Source organism: Lacerta agilis, chromosome 2 (genome assembly GCF_009819535.1).
Source record: "Lacerta agilis isolate rLacAgi1 chromosome 2, rLacAgi1.pri, whole genome shotgun sequence".
Lineage (NCBI taxonomy): Eukaryota > Metazoa > Chordata > Lepidosauria > Squamata > Lacertidae > Lacerta > Lacerta agilis.
Window position 1 is genome coordinate 35,747,245 of NC_046313.1, and position 23,186 is coordinate 35,770,430.

A 23,186-nucleotide genomic window follows, 5' to 3' on the forward strand; every position below is an offset into this window, starting at 1 on the left:
AGCACTGAGCAGGCTGATCTCATGTGCCTGCATAATAACTGCAGTCCCCGGTGGCATTTTCAACTTGGAAAAGCCCAAGAGTCTGTTAACTGTTAACTACTGAGGGCCTTATTCATGAGACTTTTTATTCTGGGAAATGCCCTGAAAGCACAGCTTGTACTCTTCCTATGGAAAGAACCCTTCTATCGTCTACAGATTTACTAAATACACTTCCCAATAATATTTTATGCTCAATAGCTACACATAGCCAAGACAGGGCAGGTAAAAGTGAAATCAGAACTAAATGTACAGAATGGTATAAAATATCAAGTTTGATATTTCTCCTCCTCCTGCATGCATGCATGCACATCATCCCTTCCCAACATTCACGCCAGTTTTAAATTAAAAAAACAACATCCAGTGCAATGCTTTGTGTCATTGATCTTCAATTTGAGACAGTGATCCAACTGGCTAAGCATGTTCATAATTGTAGTATTATGTTTAGGGGTGTGTATATCATTTTATTTTTTCTTTGAATTTATTGTCACACCAGCAATTGAAATACCACATATGGAAGATAATAAAGATTCTTATGGGCTTGCCCAGCAAGGTAATCTGCCAAACTGCTTGAATTTTGTATTACTGTTAACCTTTATGTTTCACCTTGTGGACCATTTGGGGGGAAAGGTGGCATAGAAACCAACTCCCTCCCCTCAAAACAAAAAACAACAACCCATGCAGTGATTTCTCACTATTAATATTTCCCCTATTACAATTACAACAACTACTACTACTACAACAAAGCATTTTCCTTTCTAAAAATGAACCATGGATTCAAGTTTTGTCCAAATACTTATTGCACCAGACTCTACTTTTAGTTCTCTCTTCATTTTGGTCAAAATGACCAACACAATGCAGACACACAATGTACATTAGCTGACGCTCGATGTTTTCAGCTCCAAATGATTTCTATAAATTAAATAGGAACTTCAGGAACAGGAATAATAGAAAATCTACACGCAAAGAAAAAAATAAAAAACCTGTTCAGAAGCAACTAGTTTATTTTCCCACATTAATTAAGAAAGAAACAGTAAACAAATTTTGTAAGTGAAAACTTTAGATATAGAAATCATGTAGGATAATGCTGCACTCTGATTACAGCTTTCCTAACAAGCAAAGCTATTAATAAATTACGTTCTTCAATTTGTTCTATTTTTGGCTTTAAACATACTTAAGGACTCAGTTCTATAATATACATTCTAACAGTTGTGTAAGGAGGGCAGATATGTTCTCCAAGCTCCACAAAGTAGCTACTGTTAGAAGGCTGCTTAAGAATTAATTGACTCCATATGCAAATGAAAGCCCCATCAATCCTATCTAGCTTCCTGTTCTGCAGTTAAAATTGACTAATACTCTTTAAAACTGCCACTCTGTGTATTCCTCCTCAGTGCATTCTTCAACCTCCCTCATATAAATAAGACTTCGGGGCGAAATAATTTCAATATGCCTGACAAAGCAATGTTCCTGAAAAGACCAATTAGTATACAGTATATGGTATTTTTTAAGTATAAAACAAATTTCCTTTTATTGTTTCATAGTGAAAATGCTTCAGACAAGAATGCTGCTCTTACTGGTATCACAATGTGAAATTGATATAATTTCTATAACATCCACATTGAATTTTGATATAAAATAATATAACCATGCAGATATTTAAGGGTTGGTTGCATATTCCCACTCCAATTGCCTGTATTGATTCTCCCTCGCAGTGTCCTTTCCTCTGGCCTATAAAGCAGCTACAGTATTCACTAATCTCATTTTAAGGACTGCAGATTCCTTAAAGGGTGGGGAACTTGTGGCCCTCCAGATGCTGTTGGACTACAACTTTCATCATCCAACGGCCAATCTGGCTGGGGCTGTTGGGGACAATAGGTTCCCCACCTCTGCATTAAAGATATGCATGCATCATGACACCACACTGCCAACTCCATACTGCATCTAAGAAACCTCTGTCAATCTAGTATGGGGAGAGACAAGTCCATCAGGGGGTGAGGCATGGGTAGTTAACAGAATAGGTGTGTTTTCACATATGCTATAGATTCAATATGTCTACACTCTCTCCTACTTCATTAAATTGGCTTGTTTGAGACAAGCTAATGCATCACACTCTGCATGTGTTCCTCTTCTTCTTTAAATATTTGTTTATTGAGGCTTTCCATTAAGTATTGAGAAAGCAGATAATGTAAGAACCCAATAACGTAAATATGCACATTAGCTGAAACATAAATTAACGAACATTTCTTCTGTATGTGTCAACTTAAAAGTGGATATCCTCGGATAGGAGTCAGTTCCTGTGAACAGCTAAGTTCAGGTATGCATATTAGTAAACCCATATAAAGCTCCACCAACTGTAGCAAAGGAGTCTTTTCCAAATGGAGAAGGAGATGCTAAACCAACCTGCCCAAATCAGCAAGGGGTGATGGTAGTTAAAAATCCTGGAGGTCACCAGGTTGAGGAAGGCTGTGCTAGGCTGTTGCTTTTCATGGCCCTAACACATAATTCTGGCCTCACGCTTATACTGAAGGAAAGTCTCTATGACTGCAATTGCAAATCTACCTTAAATATTACTCAAATACTGGCCAAAAATCATCTAAAAGCATTTTGCCAGCAACCAGCAGGCCTCGGACAGAGTAAGACTATGGGCAAAGTCGTATTATCTTATTTTAAACATAAAAACATTCCAAAGAAGAAAGAAGATTTTCTTTGGAAATAGTTTTGATCTAACCTCCAACGCTGAGCTATTTTTCAGGCTTCAAAATTATCTGGCCTTTATCAACTCCAAATGGGAAAACATGCCCTTTGCCAATGACACATATTGTCAGCTAAGCATTTTGGCAGGGAGCGGAGGCCCAAAGAAAAATAAAATTCTACATTTCCATTATTATTCTACAATTTGATCCACAGACGTTTTACCGTCATAAAGTGAAGGCTTGAGCGGGACTGTTTAGCACTAGTTCATAAAGGTCAATGAAATGTCATGCTATTTTATTTCCTGTGGGTGATAATCCAACATCGTGGTAGCTGATGAAATGGAATCCCCCTTCCTCCCCTACTCCCTGCAGCCCCCACACCCGCCCATTCTGCTCCAGAGGACTCCATTTAATTATCATAGACAAATGCTCTTGATAGACCTATCCTGCTACAACCACATCTTACGCACTGTGTGCTACCCTGTCTTTGGTTGGTCATGCATCTACTGCCAATCAATTTTGTTAGATGCTCCTAAGATCTTGTGTTGTGAGAGGGGGAGAAAAGGGTCTCTACCCAGTTCACTTTAATCTATTTATTATATGCAAAAAGGTCATGTAAAAAAAAATCACAAAGAAGTCTCCTAAGCAAACCAGGTTTATTATTATCACACTCTGGACTTCCTACAATTCTCTGCCTCCTAATTTATAATATAACCAGTTTTGAAGCTTATCCTCAATTTTCCAGTATGCCAGCTAGCATCTTACATGGTGTTATATATAGAAACTTGGGCTTAGTTAAGTAACCAACATGTCAAGAAACTGCTTCATAAATACTTCTTCAAGGAAGTTAGATGAGTACACAATACTCTTCTGAAGAGTAAATTATAAACAGAACTATTCCTTTAAGTAAGGTATTAGTCTCATCCCTTAAAGTTAGCTATATTCTTTACAACATAATCGATTTACACCAGATTGGAAAAAAATTAACATACCACTGCACTGGAAAACATTGTAGGTAGAAGTATAGAGCCCCAGCATGAATGAATCAACAGGGTTACACTGGTTTAACTCCACACCATTGCAAGAAGTGAGAGTAGGCAGTGCTGATTATTTGTCACAGAAGTGGCAGGAGAGGAGCAAGACGAGCTGGTGGGCCACTGTAGCTTCCTCGGAACGAGGTCACATTTCAAATGACAGCATAAAACTAAGCTAGCAACATGTGCTTTGGCTGCAAAGGGAAGTTCAACCTTCATTCTCTGCAATGACACCATACTCTCAACTTTTGTATTGTTATTTGTCATGACAATATTTGACAAACCGGATTCAGAATCTGACACAGGTATAGCATGGGGAACCTATGGCAATCAGCCCAAATTAGATCCACCAGTGGGCTAGAATCTGGCCCATGGGGCAGTTTGACCCCAGTCATGCCCACCTGCCCTACACCTGACATGATTTGTGAGGCATGTAAAGCTATGGCTAGAAAGGAACAATTGGGAGCACTTTTTAAATTTGGCACCAAATGCCTTCATACAGGAGCTCCAAACACAAGACCCCAAGTGGAGCAGATCCCTAACATAAGGAGGTCTTCTGTTGCACGGTTGACTTTAATTCAAGTCAGGGTAAAGGTAAAGGTAAAGGGACCCCTGACCATTAGGTCCAGTCGTGTCCGACTCTGGGGTTGCGGCGCTCATCTTGCATTACTGGCGGAGGGAGCTGACGTACAGCTTCCAGGTCATGTGGCCAGCATGACAAAGCCACTTCTGGCAAACCAGAGCAGCGCACGGAAATGCTGTTTACCTTCCCACCGGAGCAGTACCTATTTATCTACTTGCACTTTGACGTGCTTTCAAACTGCCAGGCGGGCAGGAGCTGGGACCAAGCAACAGGAGTTGACCCCGTCACGAGGATTCAAACCGCCGACCTTCTGATCAGCAAGCCCTAGGCAAAGGCTAAATTCAAAGACTTCCAGGGAAATGATTGCTTTTCTTTGGAAGCACAGCATGAACTCAAATGAACTGTGTCCTCCCGATTCTTTCCTCTGAAATTAAAACGTGTGATGTCATGGTGATATCAGGTGATTGTGACACAAGAGCAGCTCAGAACCTGGTCCACCAGCCAGAACTTATTCTCCACTTTAGTCCTTTCATTTTCTCATTTGGGCCACTGAAGTTGTATCTCAGTGAGTAGATATGAATGAACTACATGACTCCTTTAGCTCAACAGATAGTAAGAACATAAAAATACACAAAAGTAAACAAAAGTATTGAACAGACTTGGACAAATATTTAGCTGTACACTAAACAACCCCAAACGTGTATCTACGACCACCACCACAACCACCGTTTTAACATGGCATGAAAATTATTCACCCCTGCAAAATCTTCAGTAGGCTCCTCTCGCAATTTATTATCTCATTCTGGCGTCAGGCAGTCTCTCTGCTGTCTGATGGGCATAGTGAATTCTTCTATTCAAATCCAACATGCTCTTAAGGAGTCCCTTACAAGTGTCTGTGCCTTTTGGAAGCTTAATAAATGAGATTTCGATGAAAAAGCCTTGCAATGTGACGGGCAAGACAGTTAGTAAGATAGTACACTAAGAAAGCAAGAGAGTCCTGTTTTGGTTCCAGTAAGTAAACCTGAATGGGGGTTGCAGTTAGATTACACCACTAGCATGCCGTTCACCTTCTTATGCACCTTAACGAAAAATGTTGCTGAAGCTACTAATAGTTATATCAGTAGATAAGCAAACAGAGGAGAGGCAGTGTTAGAAAATGCAGCCAGCTAAGTCAAAATTTTTGCAAACTAAAGTGGAAAAGGAGGGAGAGATCAGCGGGGGTGGGGGTGGGAGTTGGACCATGACTGACAAAACCATATAAATTATCAGCATTTGGAAGACACACAACACTAAGAACCTTTCAAAACCAGGAAGGAAGCATCTATATGGTATTGCCTGAAGTGGGAAATCCCAGAAAACAAGGCAGAATAACAATATGTAGTATATAAAGGGAAGTACCAGCACACATGTAATGTTCCCTCCTTTCAAGTAGAAAATCCACCACTTGTTTCTTCAGCTAGCTTTAACCACATGTCAGGCATATACTGGCACTGACATCAACCACAATTAACCCTAACTAGCTTTCTGTTTCAAATCCTAAGGAAAACTCCAAAAATAACCACAAAGAAGGCCAGTAAACTACAGCAAGGGGAATGTTCAGGCTGGTGGGGGTGGGGAGATACCGGAACAAGGGAGTGCATAATTCCACATTTACTGTATTTCTTTGACCACTGTTGAAGGACTTGGGAATAGGGATGGATGAGAAATTCAATTCAGTTTGCATTTAAAGTTAAATTTATGAAATTCACGCTTTCCAAAACAATAGAACTGAAACACGGCCATCTTTCAAAATTCACACTTCTCTGAAATTTGCTATGCAGTTCTCCAACCCAAGTATGTTCACAAAAATGCTTATATTAGGGGAACGTGTGCATAAAAATGAATACATTGGTGACAATAAGATGCATATGCATTATATTAGCAGAAACTGCTTCTCAGCTGTTTTCATAAACTTCTAATGTACCCCTATGAGCCTGTTTCCTTCTAACTCATGTTTACCATGCCCATAGTTATCTGCATCTCAACCTATCCAGCTATTTATGCTTCTTCCCTCTTGTGTTCAAGCATGACACCATGTCCTGCTTCTCAAAAAGCACTCTATTGACTCTTAGGTTACCCTCTAATTATCCACTCTATATTTCAACACTTTATCATATTGCATATTTGCCTATGAACTCTGCCCTTCAAACTCTTAACACCCACCACCAAGAAGCCTCTTGCTCTATAACGCAAGGAAGCCCATTCTCCTTTGTTGCCCCATCCCCAGGAACAGAACATATTCCTTGAACATGTGCATACCACCAATTCTTTGCCTTTCTGCAGAGTCTTTGGCTTATCTCTTTAACTCATTCTCAGATGTAACCAAAATTGAAGTACACGTAACTGCATTTGTCTATTCTACATTCCCTTGCATTTCCCCCCTCCACAATAATCCATTATAAACTGTAATTTCCTTGTGAACTGTTCATTTTTGCCTATGAAATGATGTCAGGCACCATATACTAGGGTTGAAGGATCAGTCTACTTTGGTCCTTCTCACTTTCAACATGTATTCTCCCCCAAGTCCATGCTGTCCTGTTTTCATTTCTATTTTCTTTTTCTTTTTTTTAAGCCTGCATATTTAAAATCTGCAATTTAATTCATATAAAATATGTTAAAATAAAAAATACATCCCCCTATAAAATCCTCAGAAAAGAATGCTCCCTCCCTCCCAGCAACACTTGCAGCTGTGTTTTTAATGTGCAAGGCAGCAGCCATGCCAACAGTCCGGATTTCTAGCCACTAGGAGTGTCCATTGCACATTTTTAAGAGGAATGGAAAAGCTTAAAGGCAATCCTCACTTTCTAAAAACTTTGACGTGCATAGATAAGACCATGGTAAGCACTGCTCTAGGTTCTTGTATAGCTAAGATTGATTCTTTTCAGATAATGAGTCTATGACATATTGAAGTTAATTACAGGGGTAGGAAACGCAAAACATTTTGCTATTTAATCACTGTTGTCCATGCACTGGCAACCTTCATGGCTTACTTACCGTGGGCTCGATGTGAGGTTGCCCTTGAAGTTCAGTTAGAAGCTACAGCTAGTGCAAAATGTGGCAGCTCGGCTGCTCAATGGGGCAAACCAATATCACAATGTTATCATACACATTTATGGTGAGACCAGGGCTTTTTTCCAGCTGGAACTCAGTTCCAGGAACTCTCAGGTGGGCGCCATTGACATTATTTTTCTAGAAAAATAGCACTGGGTGAAGCCACACATGGACTACTGGTTACCTCACATGAAACAGTATAATACATAGCTGGACAAGAACAACCAACATGATCAAGGGTAGACAGCAACTCCCCTACGAGAGCAATTCCCCTACAACATTTGTGGCTTTCCAGTTTAGAAAACTTGAGTAAGGGAGGATCGTTGTACAGTAATGGTGTACAAAATGATGAACAGCATGGGTAAATGCTTTTGTCTTTTGCTCTTAATGCTAGAGTCTGAGGTCACCCAACGAAGTTGAATATTCAAAGACTCAAGACAGCAAAAGGAAGTACTTTGCCACACAGCAGCACATCGCTAAACTATGGAATTTGCTCCCACAATATGGAGCAGTGAACACCAACTATGAGGGCTTTAAAAGGCAGTTAGCCTTATCTTCCTTGAATCTGTCTATCAGTGGCTATCATTTATGATTGCTCTACTACCTCCAGTATCCAAGGTGGTAGGCCTTGGGCTGTCAGTTGCTGAAGAGCATGAGTGGGGAGAGTACTGTTGTGCTCATGTCCTGCTAGTGTGTTTTCCAGAAGCATCTGATTGGCCACTGTGAGAAGTGAATGTTGGTCTAGCTGCATCTCTGACCAGGTGCTACAGAGCGCTTCATATGCCCTTAACAAATGTGTGCTTTTGTCTAGAAGCTCAATAGAGGGGGGTTCCTTTTGATGCCCCTACAATAACCTGGTAACCTTAATTCTGTCATTGCTTAATGTTCATTTTGCATCCGTAATGTTTCATGAAATATTTAAGTTTCCTTGATAAAAAATGATTCATGAGGCTACATAAAAAGTCAGAGGACTTCACCAATTTACCATGTAAATTGACTCCTATATGTCACAATCAATAGAAGACCAGGCAAAGGCCATATCTACTTCCCACACTGGTCATTAAATTTAATTCATATACTTAGCCAAGATATTTAATCTCACAGTATCATCATTTCATAAACACAGATGTTAACTTTTCAAGTACTACATGAGTAGGAGGGCTTTAATTGACCAAACTACAATATGCTTCTAACATCCATGTTCCATACTCAAAACCACAAATGATAAAAACCAAAACGGAATATTGTTTTAGATAATGTATGTGCCATCATCTATTTTATTGCCAACTGTTATGTCTGTCCCCTCTGTTTTTTAAAAAAGCATTTGCCATAAACATGATGTTTTGAAGCAAGTTTATATGATCCCTGAAAACAAGCCTAAATAAATAAATATCGGGAGGGGTACTGTTCCTGAAAGATAAATGCTATAATGCAGGCACGTCCAATAGGTAGATCGTGATCTACTGGTAGATCACTGGCTCCCCCTAAAGAAGCTAAACAACTCTGGTTGCCCTAAAAAAAGGTAAACATTTTTGCCCTGCACTACCCAAAAATGGGGCTTTCCTCCTCCCTAAAAAAGAGCTCAACAACTTGAACCCCCAAAAAGGGGGTAGATCACTGTCAGTTTTTAACTGTGAGTAGATCGCAGTCTCTTGGGAGTTGGCCACCCCTGCTATAATGCAAAGAGCAGGGCCGTCTTAGAGGGATCGGCCGCCGTGGCGCAGTGATCCCTTGGCGCCCCCGGCGTGCCGCCTCTCCACCTGCCTCCCTCCTGCACTGGCCACCCCTCGGGAGGGGGGTGGGCGAGCAGGGGATGAGGGGTGTGGCGCTGGAGCGGTGCGGGGCTTTGCGCGCCCTTCCAGCGCTCCAGCTGGGGCTCTAGGAGGCGAGGGCGGCGGGCTTTCAGCGGGGCGGGTTGGGGAGGGGGCACCCAGTATGCCGGGGGGCTCGCGGGGCGCCCCTGGGGGGCCCGGCGCCCTGGTGCGGCGCGCCACCAGCCCCTATGGACGAGACAGCCCTGGCAAAGAGTCTAGAACAGGGGTTGGCAAACTTACCAGGCCTCGGGCCGGTTCCTCCAGCGCCTATCGTGCGGCAGGCCAGAGGAGCGCGTGCCCATACGCGTGCGCACCCACTATTTCCGGCACACTTCCAGGTCGGCAGAGCACCGGAAATAGCTTGTGTGTGCGCGCACAGGCCTCCTCAGACTTGGGAGTGCGCCAGAAATGACGCATGTGCAGAAGCTATTTCCGGTGCTGCGCCGACCTGGAAGTGGGCAGCCACGCTGCGCCGGTAACAGCGGGTGGCGGCAGCAGGCGTCGCCGTGGGCTGGATAACTGAGTCCCTCGGGCTGTATCTGGCCTGTGGGCCTTAGTTTGGGGACCCCTGGTCTAGAAAGTCCAAGACAGTGCAATCAGCCTTGCTGAATACAAAAACCACACAGCCTGAGAAAACAAGTATCACATAATCACATATTCAAGGCTTGCAGATATTTGATGGATGATCTATAGGAGCACCTTTATATGCATAGATTTAAATATACTGAAATATTTCATCTGAGCTGCTGGGTGTTTGCTTCCTGGCACATGCTTCTGTGTATTTACAAACGGAATTACACGCTGAGCTCTTGCACCCAACAAGTGAGCATAAATGTTACAACACCAGCAGTTTGTCATCACTACTGAAATCATGTGATCATCTTCACTGAAACAAAAGCTCAATTGTTATTGCAGCTAAAGATGCAAAAATGTTGCAAAAAACACATGTTTAACTCAAATGAATGCTTTAACTATACAATTATAGTTAGTATGTATTTACTCCCTTGGAATAGTTGAAACATTTCGACCTCTTTGCACTTCTATCCTTCACTAAACATTTCCAGTAGAAGCAAAAGAGACAGGAGATACCTGTTTCTCCTAAAATAAGACACCGTCTTATATTTTTTTTCGCTCAACAGTATGGCTTATTTTCAGGGGATGTCTTATTTTAACCGTGTTGCATCGGTACGCTGCATAGCCACGCCTCTCCAGGCTGTTTTAATGGGAGGTACCACGTCACTATGGCTTATTTTCGGGGGTATGGCTTATTTTTGGGGAACGGCTTATATTTCGCAAATGCATAGAAATCCTGCTATGGCTTATGTTATGGCTATGTCTTATTTTAGGAGAAACAGGGTATGCAATGTTATCAGAATTCATTAACGGCTGAAATAATGAATGAAGCTGCTAGGCAATTCAAATAAGAAGACAGCAAAGTGCTACCACTCTGACCACTGATTGGATTACATCCAGGAAACATTTGGTTCAGACTTGTTTCTACCTCGAAGGTTCAGCTCAGGAGTTGACTAAGGCATAGCATGTGCATAAACCCTCCTGAATTGTGCTCCACCTCATGTATGAATGCACCCTATAAACAAAACAAACAAAAAACACCTATGTGGATAGAAAACAATATGCTATAAGGTTCTTACCCTAGGTGTCACCCTAGTTTTCCACACAGAATGGCTGGAATCCAGCAGAGAGTCAAGCATGCTTTATCAATGGGCTATTAAAACCAAAGGACTAAAAGCAAGGGGGAGTCTACACTCTTAGACCAGAAACACATTTTGAATTTTGCGAATGTGTTGCGGGTGCTAGTTACAAAATGGTTGGCTGCTTGGGGGGGCAGGGGACACAGAATAACACAAAATCAGAGAGAGTAAAGTCATTGCCCCTTCCCACCACCACTGCACAACCTCATGCTTGCTGTGGGAAGTCACCTATGTCCTGCTGGTTCTAACTATGGAGATCACACATCGTTGACTCATACGGGTACACACACGCACACACATTCTGTCCAGTAACAGGAAATATTCCCAAGTACCAGAAAAAATATACAGGGTGGCTGCACCAGTTAACTCATCCACCCCCCACTCCCACTCCCTGATGCACATCATGTATACACACTCACACATGCATTTCTCTCTCTTCACAATTGCATATCTCCTCCTTCCTCTCTCTCGCTCCCTCTACTCCTCACTTTCTCACACACAGCCCCACACCTCCCTCCTCTCTTCCCAAATGCATCTCTCTCAATCACTTCCCCACCCACATTCAAAGAAGTCCCTCCATAGGCTTTCTCCCAAACCACCTTTTTTTCAAATACCCAAGGGCTACCAACCTAGCGTTCACAGGTAAAGTAAGTGGAAGAAGGTGTTCAATATTTGGGATGATGGCAGACCAACAGATGTGATTTTGTGGGCCTGAGTCAACCTGAAGGTTTAAAGGTTAAAGACACTTTTGCAGGCCAGTTCTACACACACTACCTCTGCATCCCACAGAACTCAGTGGGATTTGCTTCTGAGTACACAGGCATAGGACTGAGCTGCTTTTAAATTCGGCTCCTGTCCATGAACTTCAAGGAGCCAGCTAGTATAGTAATGTATGGAAATAATGCTCCTAGGTGAGAAAGTAGAAAAATCAACTTCCAAATGCAGGAGTTTATGCTCACAAGTCAGCATTTTTATTAAAACAGGGGACAGGGAAACTTTAACTGAAGTCCCTTCTTACCTATTAACAAAAAACAGATGCGTTACAAAAGTGACTTGTTTGAGTTAACCGGGGCTCTTGCCCACACAGGCTGCTCACACTGTCACCCAGCGTGCTAAAAGGAAATAGTTGCTGCCTTGAGCCTTGATCTGCCCACGTGAAATGAAGCATGCTGGCTGACCACAGAATGGCCTCTGTTCCCTTTTGCAATTGCCAACATCTGCTGGGCAGATCTATGAATAATTTCACAATGAAAAGCTCTCACCCACTCCAATCCACTGTATATGTAATTCAAGGTACACTTCTATTAGGGAGCTGTTTGTTCCTAGGCCAGTCTATTTGAATTCTATCAAACTGGAAGACAGAGTAGAAAAAGCAGCTTTGCTCAGGTGACAAAGCTTGACAGTAACATGCATACATCTAATACTTCATTCTGTCCTAGGTCCACTTTAATCCCCCAGGATCTGTGTGTCAACATTTAAGTGTGTTTGAGAATTTACTATTGAAGTAGTTAGAACTATCTGAGAAAAAAACATAAGCCATATTGGAGTAATTTGAGTAGGGTAGATTCAAAAGCACTGAACCACAGATAGGAAACCTGTGGCCCTCTAGATGTTGTTAGACTTCCACTTCCATCATCCCTAACCACTGGCCAGGCTTGCTGGGGAGTTTGAGTCCAAAAATATCTGGAGGGTCACAGGTTCCCTATCTCTGCATCAACAATTTGGTGTAAGAGCCAGGCATAATTATTAAACCTACATATAAGGGAGGAGAAGTAGTCATTTTGAACACTCTTCCACAAATCAGTTTTCTGTGGGTGGCAATACACGGCCCCAAATGTAATTTGTTAATGCGTGACTTCATTACACTCAGTGACTAGGTAAACACATGGTCAAGTCTCAACCAAGAACTAAAATGTTGAGATAGCCTAAATGACTGTGCTCTCCAAATGATTGTGCTCTCCAAAGGTTGGTGTTGCAACAGACCAGAGAGGAGGCAATCCTGGACTTAAGTGGTACTTAAGACCTAGTTAAGACATCGGTGGAGTTTCAACTGACTGAAAATAGTAATCACAATGCTATCCAATTTACAAGTAGGTAGACAATTCCCAAGCAAGTCATATTTCTCTTCAAAAGAGGAACATTTTCCAGCACTCTACTGTCTCCCCACCTGAACCCACAGGACTGAGAAGGAAGGCAGGAGTCACATCAGCCTCCTCATTGCTACTGGATTTTTTCTTGGGGGGGGGGGAGAGCTGCCTAGTTAATGTGAGCCTTTAGCTCAAAGCCTAAGGCACTGGATAACAAGAATGGGAAAAGGGGAATTCCAATTTGCCACCCCTGCAAGAATCTCTGGTAAATAGGAATTTGCACACAGATGCAATTGCCAGGAAAGCTGAGGAGCAGAAACTCTAAATGACAAGGCATGGACCAGCTGCCAGGGGGTGGTGTTTTTCCCTCAAGCATGCTCAGGATTCATGTGGCCTGCGGTGCCTGAACAAAACTAAGAGTTGGAAGGCTCAGGAACACCCAGCCTATCCTGTGAAGACAGGAACTTCCAGGATTGGAAGTATTTTCATGGAGACTATTTTAGTTTGGAGCGAGGGGCTAGATAGGGTCCTGTTAAGAGGGACATATGGGGCAAGAGGATCTGCTTGTTCACCCTGATGTAATAGGAGAGGGATAGAGACTATAGAATAAAAGTTGGTGATTGAGTTGAATAAGACTGCCTTGAGTAGGTTGAATACTAAAGCACTTTGGCCATTCACTGTGTAAGTATGCCATTATCAGTTATTTTATGATTTTCTTCCTGATTTGCTTCTAATGATTGGTTTATAGTCATGATCTATTTTATTGCATAAATATACTGTTCACCACTTTGCATGTCTTTGCACCAAAAAATCAATATATAAGGAAACCATAACTTAGCACACATAATGATTTCTAGAAGGGTAATCATTTTAGTCACTTGCAGCAAAAACCACACAGCTTAAAAACTCATTTATTATTCCATGGAAGCTTATGCAATAATACAGTAGCTCTTTAAGGTGCACAAGGCCCTATAATGGAAGCAGCTTTTAGATTTTCACACACAGGTTGGGTACAAATGCCTTTCATGTTGTTCTTTAGTCAGCCAAATAAGTGTTGGTCCGGTCTCTCTCTCTCTCTCTCTCTCTCTCTCTCTCTCTCTCTGTACAGTGTGTGTGTGTGTGTGTGTGTGTGTGCGCACACACACACACACAGGTACTATGACTAATTCTGAAAAGGGAAGAGAACATGCAAACCCATTGTATGCTCCTGATTTCCTAACAACAGTTAAGAAATCAGCAAATATTTTGTTTGCATCAGATCTTCAAGTATATCCATTCACAGGAATATACATGAGAACTTCACCTGTGGGTGAAAAATATTATGTGAAAGTTAGCCCTTTAAGTTGCTGGAATAACAATCTCATGATTGAAAGAACACTAAATTAAGTCTCCAATGTCACCCCCTCCCCATCACAAGAAAGATCACACAGCACCTTCTAATAATCTTAGCATAACCTTTGCTTTCTGTACCTTTAGTTGCATTTGTGGTGACTTTGTGGCTGTCCTGTGGTGAGACAATGACAAACAGTGTTGCAAGAGAACAAATGTAAATTCTGCTTAACAAAGGGCAACAAAAAGCTCTCAACCTTCAGCTGTATTTGTGCCAGAACAAATAATATGTTTTAGCTGTTTTTTAAATTGCAAAATGTATGCTTTGTTTTATTTTATATTAATGTTTATTTTTAAACCACTAAGCAGTAATAAATATTGTTCAATAAAATAAGTCACAGGACAAAGAAAATCTGCAAAAATTCAGCATCAAATACTAAACACTACAAATGATAGCATGCACAATATGAAAGCAAGACCAAAACACTTTAAGGCAAGTCGTCTTTTTATGGCCACATACTAGTAAAAATTTATCTGACAGCACAAAAACCTACCTTGTAATTTTAATATGTAGAATAAAATATTCCATGCCTTCCTGGCCATGCTGAGGAAGCTTTAAACATTAGCTTAAAGGTGACAAACTAAATGTATGGAAAGGGCATACAGTACAATTCAGGGTTTTTCAAGAATATGAGCCACTATATTTAATCATGTCAGGACTGGATTGCTCCATTACTTCTCTCTACCAAAATAACTACAAATTAACTACTACAACAAATATCAGCCAATGACAGTTTACTTCTGCCTATCATTTGGCCAAAATGAGAGTTCACCGGTTGGGGGGTAACACACACACACACCACACACACCACACCATTTTAGGTTAAAGCAAAGCAGGAGCAGAAACATATGTCACTAGGTGCTGAGATAAGATGCAGTGTGGAGGATAGCAAAAGCCATAAGAGGTAATGATGCATGTGTTTGGTTTTCTGCTTCCCTGGGCCCACCAGACAGCAATCCATAGATCTTTGGCTCCAGGAAACAGAGGACCAAAGAAACACTCCTCATTGAGAGTGCTCTTTAAGAGATATTTTCCTAATGCAGTCTGGAACATTTAAGAACATGTAGGAATTTAATTACAGTGGTACCATCTGGTTAAGAACTTAATTCATTCCGACCTACAGGTCCGGTTCTTAACCTGACCAACTCGTCTTCTTAACCTGAAGCACCACTTTAGCTTACTGGGACCCAGGTCCCGCTGCCCCGTGCTGGCGCCGCCAAATGCACGATTTCTGTTCTTATCCTGAAGCAAAGTTGCTTAACCTGAAGTGTTATTCTGTGTAGTGGAGTTTGTAACCTGAAGCGTATGTAACCTGAAGCGTATGTAACCTGAAGCGTATGTAACCTGAGGTACCACGGTATTCCCAATAACATATTAAATTTCTATAAGTGCACTGAGCTACCACTGGCAGTAAAAAATATCTACTTAAGTGTTTTTGAGATCCCAAAAGTGTTTCTACCAGCATACTTTCCATCTGATTATAGGTGCACATTATAAATGAATAAATTTAAATGTGGGCTTATCATGAAAAACAGAAGAAAATTCCCCTTAAAGAACAAAACCCTACACTGTTTTTGAGAGTTTCTATTTCAATAATTAGCTCTTTCTGAGGCAACAACAACTCATACATGGCATTTCATATCGCACTGAGGACTTAACCAGCTCACGATAAGGTATTTTAAAATGTGCATACTGAGTGATTCTCTGCAAGATCTGATGCAAAAGGTTAAATTCACCCACATCAGAGAAGCCAGCTCATCAATTGAAAGGGCAGAAACCCAACAGCTACCCAGCAGCCCAATGCATACCACTTCCTCCTTCTTCATGTACCGGATGGCTTACAACCACTCACATTTCCTCTTGGGCGAGGGCCTGGCTAACATTTTGCTAACCACAAAACCCATTCTTGCCCTACCTCCACTTCACTTGTGATCATGCTACTTCTCAAACTGTGCTGTATATAGGCATGGTTTGTACTTTGCGTGCCTAAAACTAATTCTAAAAGTTACAGCTGTTACTTAAGGCTTATACAGTGGAACCTCCGGTTACAAACTTAATTTGTTCCGGAGGTCTGTTCTTAAGCCGAAACCGTTCTTAACAGGGGGTGCGCTTTCGCTAATGGGGCCTCCCGCTGCTGCCGTGCTGCTGGTACACGACTTCCGCTCGCATCCCAGGGCAAAGTTTGCAACTAGGGGCATCTACTTCCGGGTTAGCGGAGCTCATTACCCGAAGCGTTCATAAGGAGGATGGTACGTGACCCGAGGTTCCACTGTATTAATATGAGTCAAATGCATATTTTAGGACAAAGGTACCATATTTTTCCGTGTATAAGACACTCCCTGTATAAGACGACCCCTATTTTTTTAAACCAAAAATTAAGTTGTTTAGCTTTTGGGGGGTGGGGGAGGTCACTTCGGCCAATCGCCCACCTGCCTGCCCGCCACTGCCAATCGCTTGCCACAGCCACTGCCGAGCGCACATCTCGCCGCAGCCGCCAATTGCCTGCCCGCTCACCGCCACCAACAGTCCACCCGCCCACTTGCTGCAACCGCCAATCACCTGCCCAATTGCCCCAGCTGTGATCTTTGAATGAAGGGCTGTATAGTTAGTTAGTTAGTTAGTTAGTAAGTAAGTAAATAAATAAATAAATCTCGTCTACAGTACCACCTGCCTTGAAAGTTATGTCTCTCAATGCCAAAGGACTGGGCTCAGTTGTTGAACACTCTTAAAGTAGAATCTATCTTTAAAAAAAGAACACTCTTTGTTCAGTAAACACACCATTAAAAAGCAAAACTAATACTTACCTTTTTAAAAGCAAATGACTAGCGATCAACTCTGCTCTCCGGGTCTTCTAAATTAAGGGAGGGTCATGATGCTTATTGCACTGAAGTGCCCCTTCATTGTTAAAGACTCACTGGCAGACCCAAGAGGCAGATTCCTTCTACTAAAGAGTTCTCTGAGGGGAGGTAAGCACACAGTTGCTTGTTTTATGCTCCTATTACAGGTTGATTTTTTTTTATAATCTCTACAAGACTTTCATGATGGTGAAATAATTTTAGCATACCTGAATGAGTGCCTGAACCCTAATGCTTGATCACAAGGGCTCCACTTCTAAGCTCTCAAAACTGTTAAGTCTTTCACAGAGCTCCTTCGCAACCATAACTTCTGTGACCCTTGGCAGCTTTGCCACCCTACTGATAAAGAATTTCCACTCATACCCATTTGCCTTAATGGCCTGTTTGGATGATGATGATAATAATAATAAGAATAAGAATAAGAATAATAAGAAGAAGAAGAAGTTGTTTTATTTGCATCCTGCCCTCCCTGGCCAAAGCTGGGCTCAGAGCAGCTAACATCATATAATAAGACAATATGCATAATACAACATACAATATGCAAATAAAATAGCATTCAACATTCATTAAAATAATATTAAATAATATTAAATACAGTATCAGCATTTCAAAATTAAACAAAAATCCACTCTTAACCGTTACAATAAGTAATTTATAAATTCCAATCAATAAATATCTTTTCACCTCACACGGTCTTTGGCCTAAAGTAACACAGACCAAAATTTAATGATGTTTCAATATGCTTAGCTTCCCTCCCTCAACAATCCATCTACTCACTGGACTAGAAACTACCATATCAATATTCAGAGTCAGCTTCCCATTCTAGACATAAACTCGATTTCTTTCACATCAATTCTCATTCCTCTTAACTCTATATAAGCTCAAGTCAATTTCCATTAAAAGTGACTGAAATGATCCACAGAAATATAACCTGGTGAATGTCCTTGAACTTGTTGCTTTCCTTTTCACCCTCAGTTCAAGCAGTATGTTGATATCATTTTAGTTGTTTAATCAAGCTGGCTATTAAGAAAAAAACTTCTCTATGGATAAGCGTTTTCCAATTCAACAAAAGATCATTATTTTCAAATATTTTTTCTGCCTCGATTGCTGATCTGACACAAAATTCATCTGAGGACCACTCGAGTATGTACTTCCATTCCAAGAAGGCATTTTCTTGTGAGACTTTCACTGAAGTTGATGTTAAATATCAGTGCCTCATTCAATAGCATGTACTATTGATTATACGGTATGATCATGTATAATTCATACTTGTACAATGTATTTTGTTTCATACTTAAGAGATTTCGCCAGATAGTTTGAAGGCGCAACATGGACATCACCCTGCATTATATTTATCACCCTGAAACTTGCATGATTGCAGCTAACATTAGAGCAGTGAGGAAATGAAACAAGAGTTTCTAGAATATGAAACCTAGCATAGATTTATTCCTCTTCTGAGAAACTTAAGCCTAAAAAAATTAAAAATACCTGTCTTCCTGCCAGAATACCACAAAATCTAAGCCCCAAATATGTGCTTCTTAAGACACCCTGTGATGGTCTGCCACGACCCAGACATTAGATCCCTCATCATACTCTGCTAATACACATATTTCCCTGAAAATGGAACAGGTTTCTTCCATAAATGTACTTGCGTTTGCCAAACCTTTTTTTCATTCAGTGATTGTTGCATTAGGTAGGAAACAATCTGTTGCTAAGGTAATTATGTTGGTTTCAAATCACACAAGATGCATCTCACTTAGAGATATTTGTCCTGGGTTTCTGCATTTCAAGAATTCAAAATAAGTATTTGCTGACCAGTAAAAGGGTCAGTTATATAAAGCCACTCTTGAGATACTACAGAATTTCTTGACGGGCAAATATATATTTTTCTTTTCCCCACCCTCTTTTTCTTGCCCCATAAACTTGAGCATGCACAAATACAGAACACACCATTGATCTGATGACATGGGCTATTAATAGCAGCAAAAAATCAAACCTAACAAAAACAAAGAACACCTTTGTACCTAGCAGGGTATTAGTGGGAAACCAACAGTAAAAATTATTTCAGCCACCTCAGGAAAGGCAAGAATTATTCAACCCTCAAATGCACTAAAATATGGTAGCTTCCCATCAAATACCCGACCTTGCATAAATATGTATATAATCCAATGTCTCTGAATGCTGCTATTATATATGGAAGCCATAATACAAGCCATGGCAAAAATCTGTAGCACGGTGACAGGTCTCCCCGCATACTTAAATGTATACACAAACAGATGCTATGTTAAGACACTTGGAAGGTTGGATCCACAGACTTGTAGAAAAAAAGGGGGGTGTAGGAAAGAGCTCAGTATGGCAACCACACCCAACAACCCTCCCCCTCCCGCTTCAAGTTCCTAAACTAGCTCCTGAGACTCAAGGAATTCAGAGCTGAAGGCAGAGAGGAGAAATATTCATTCTAAATATTTGTATCTATTTGATGTACAAGATCCCAGTTAAGGCCCAAAGAACATAACAATAAATCAAAGCAAACTATATTTCAATTTTTTTGGTTACAGGTGGGTAGCCGTGCTGGTCTGCCATAGTCGAAACAAAATAGAAAATTCTTTCCAGTAGCACCTTAGAGACCAACTGAGTTTGTTCTTGGTATGATTTCGTGAGCATGCACACTTCTTCAGTACCAATTTTTGGGGGGAGGAGGTACAGAATGGTTATGTGGCAAGGTTAAAAAAACAGTAGGTTGCTTTAAAATAAGTCCTGCTCAAATAACAAATTCTTAAGTGGTGCCTAAAACTCACAGACGGTGCCAGCTTATTTTCATTAGGTAGAGAGTTGCCATGACCCTGGTGCTACCACACTGAAGATACTGCAGTGGCAGATCACAAACACATCTCCTCAGTTTTTCAGTGCTTTAGAAGGCTGCCCACTGCCCTCCACAAGAATCATAAAATAATTTAGGTCACCACTTGTTATTAACAATGCTGTTTCTAATCATGACACTGGAATGAGCGTATCTAGATATGGTATGGTACTTAAATGTCAAATCAATGTTTTCAAAACTTAAACATAAACATACAGGACTGTTTGTTGTTGTTGTTTGTTTTTATTATTTTACACATGTTGAAAAGGAGTAACTATTTGCTCTTTGAGGGAATCCTCTCTTTGAAAAAGTAACCAACGAAACTGGAAATTTTTTTCGGCAGAAACTAATGAGAACAACTGTTTCTTACATGTTTGAAAGTTATTGTCCTGTTTCTCTGTGCCTAGCACTCGGTTTGACTTCAGTGATGAACATTTCAATACAACAATGTAACTTAGAAAGAGACAGTTGTGCTGGTATTTGGTTATCGGCGGCAGCGTCAACATGATGAAGATTTAAAATTCATGCTATCTTTGCTGTATTTGTGATTTTCCTATTCCTTTTCACATTTGTAATTAACATGGCCCATCACAACTCTGTACTGCATTCATAACCTATTTTTTAGGCAAATAAGATAGCAGGACAACAATGAATTATTCTTCTTAATCGTGTTTGTATTCTATCCTTCCTCCAACGAGCTCAGTGTAACATGCAGAGATGAAGGATATTCTCACCACAACCCTGCGAGTAGACTAGGCAAGCATAAAAAGGAATGACTGGCCCAGAGTCACCAACTGAGCTTTATGCTGGCCAGGGACTTGAACATCAGATCACTTTAGGAGAGTCCAGTACTCTAAACACTACCCACCACACCTGGCTCTCCCAAAGAATCTAAATCGACAAAGCGTTATAGTGTCTACCCTATTCTATGTCAATATTACTGCTGCTGCATAATTAGGCTAGAAGGGCCTGCTGCAAAAATATCATTTTGTGAAAGAACTAAAGTGATGGTGCTTGTAATAATGACGTGCAGCCCAACTGCAGTGATCATGGTATAGTATCAGCCTTCCTCAACCTCATCTCTCCACATTTTTGGCCTACAACTCCCATGATCCCTAGCTAGCAGGACCAGTGGTCAGGGATGATGGGAACTGTAGTCTCAAAACGTCTGGAGGGCCAAGGTTGAGGAAGCCTGGTATAGATTCTGTCCACCTACAGTTTGGAACAAGAAATATGGGGAGTATAGCTGCTTTCTATAACTTCTCTCCCCCCTAAAGAACTGTTATAATCATTTTAAGAACACAGAAATACACTTATACTGTCTAGCTCTTGTTACCTGGTAGATGTATATAATCTTCCACTTCCCGCGTACTCAAGCTAAGTGTGTCAACAACATAAAACAGAAGAAATAGATGGGAATCAGCCTTCTGGCATCTTAAGGTGAAAAAGATAAATGCAAAATACCTGAGTAAGAAGCTGCTCACAGGTTAGATTATTGATCCATCGAGTGTATCGCTCAGTTGCCTCTGCTGGCTCTCTCTCAATTTGACAACCTATAATCTGAAAGTACAAACAGACATTACCTTTAGGAAGTATAGATAACGTAACATTAAAACAGTTAAGTACTTCCAGACATTCTCTGAAGAGAGAAAAGGGCACTACAGCATGACATAGGCATTAACCAAGCATAGGCAAACTCAGCCCTCCAGGTGTTTTGGGACTACAACTCCCATCATCTCTGATCACTGGTCCTATTAGCTAGGGATGATGGGAGTTGTAGTCCCAGAACATCTGGAGGGCTGAGCTTGCCTATGCCTGGCATTAACCTTCAGCATTAACCAAGCTGGTGCCAAACGTATTGTTGTGCTTTCCTTTGGACCACATCAGCGAGGCCGAGAGGGGGAAACATGTCATCTGGGCAGCCCAGGACCTTCATACAGACTACTCAGGCTTAGTGCTACTAATGCAGTGGTTTGTTATCCCTTTGAACTCTACAATTCTATGATTTTATGCACATGGTATCAATGTATCATGACTCTCAACATAGGAAATGCTACTACTAACAGAGTTTACGCTGCAATCTACCCCCATCCAACAACTTTACAGATACAAGGAGCAGTTAACCATGCAACCTAAAGACATATCAAGTCACATACACAGTTAAAAACTACGACACCCTTTAAGTGAGTGCAACAGTTTTGTTTAGACATTTTCATTCCGACAGCTGTGATGGCTTTTCTAATGTTATCAGATTGGACTGCCAAGGCAGCATATACACGTACAGTTCCATCTATTTGCTTATCTAGGTGGCCAGTAGGGCCCCCAAGCTAGTCTTGTCTTTCCCACTAATTATGTATCCAAAGTAAACAAAAGAGATCTTGAGCTAATTGCACTGTTACTGACATTTCACACTTGCTGCACCCTTCTGCTTACAGACTTAGGAGCAATTGGCAGATGCTATCTGAATGCAAAATTAACATTAGGAGAAGTGACTTACGAATTCCGAGCTTTGGTTCTAATGATCGAAGTCTTGTTCACTCATAAAACAATCTTAACTGAAGTTAATGCAACTGTGTACATATCAAAACTTGCCCAACTTGTAACCCATGAAGTCAAGCACGGCCTGCCAGCCATGGATCATGACTTTGCCAGGGGTGCAAGAATCCTTTTATTTTGCTGTTTATCTGAAGTTCCTGCTGACACATGAAGGTTGACAACCTTCTGGCAGGACCAATGCTTGGCTGGTCACAAGCTGTCGCATGCCTGAAATGCATTGTGGACAGTCAAATGTCATAGTATGAAGGGTCTTTTAACTGCATAATATTCGAACTGCCATGCATCACAAGTGTTTGGTTGCTGGAGAATAATATCAACTGAAGCAAGTTCAATCAACCGTCTGGTAACAACACTTACATGTATAGTGGGAGGTGTAGTTTGTTAAGAACACAAATCAAATTTCCATGCTTGAGCAGCAGTTTAAAATGTTTCTATCATGAACGCTCACTCATTTTTCCATACACAAAGACCCCCGG

At 41.1% G+C, this 23,186-nt stretch overlaps 1 protein-coding gene across 3 annotated transcripts in view; it reads right to left on the reverse strand.

Annotated features, from left to right (window-relative positions):
- The window catches only part of LOC117041123 (UDP-GlcNAc:betaGal beta-1,3-N-acetylglucosaminyltransferase-like protein 1), a 128,797-nt gene extending 107,083 nt beyond the window's left edge, over positions 1–21,714 (reverse strand). For all 3 annotated transcript variants that reach the window (XR_004425933.1, XM_033139520.1, XM_033139519.1), the window contains exon 1: positions 21,619–21,714. The gene's annotated coding sequence lies outside the window, so the exon portion shown is untranslated. The remainder of the gene's footprint in view (positions 1–21,618) is intronic.
- Positions 21,715–23,186: the final 1,472 nt, after the last annotated feature.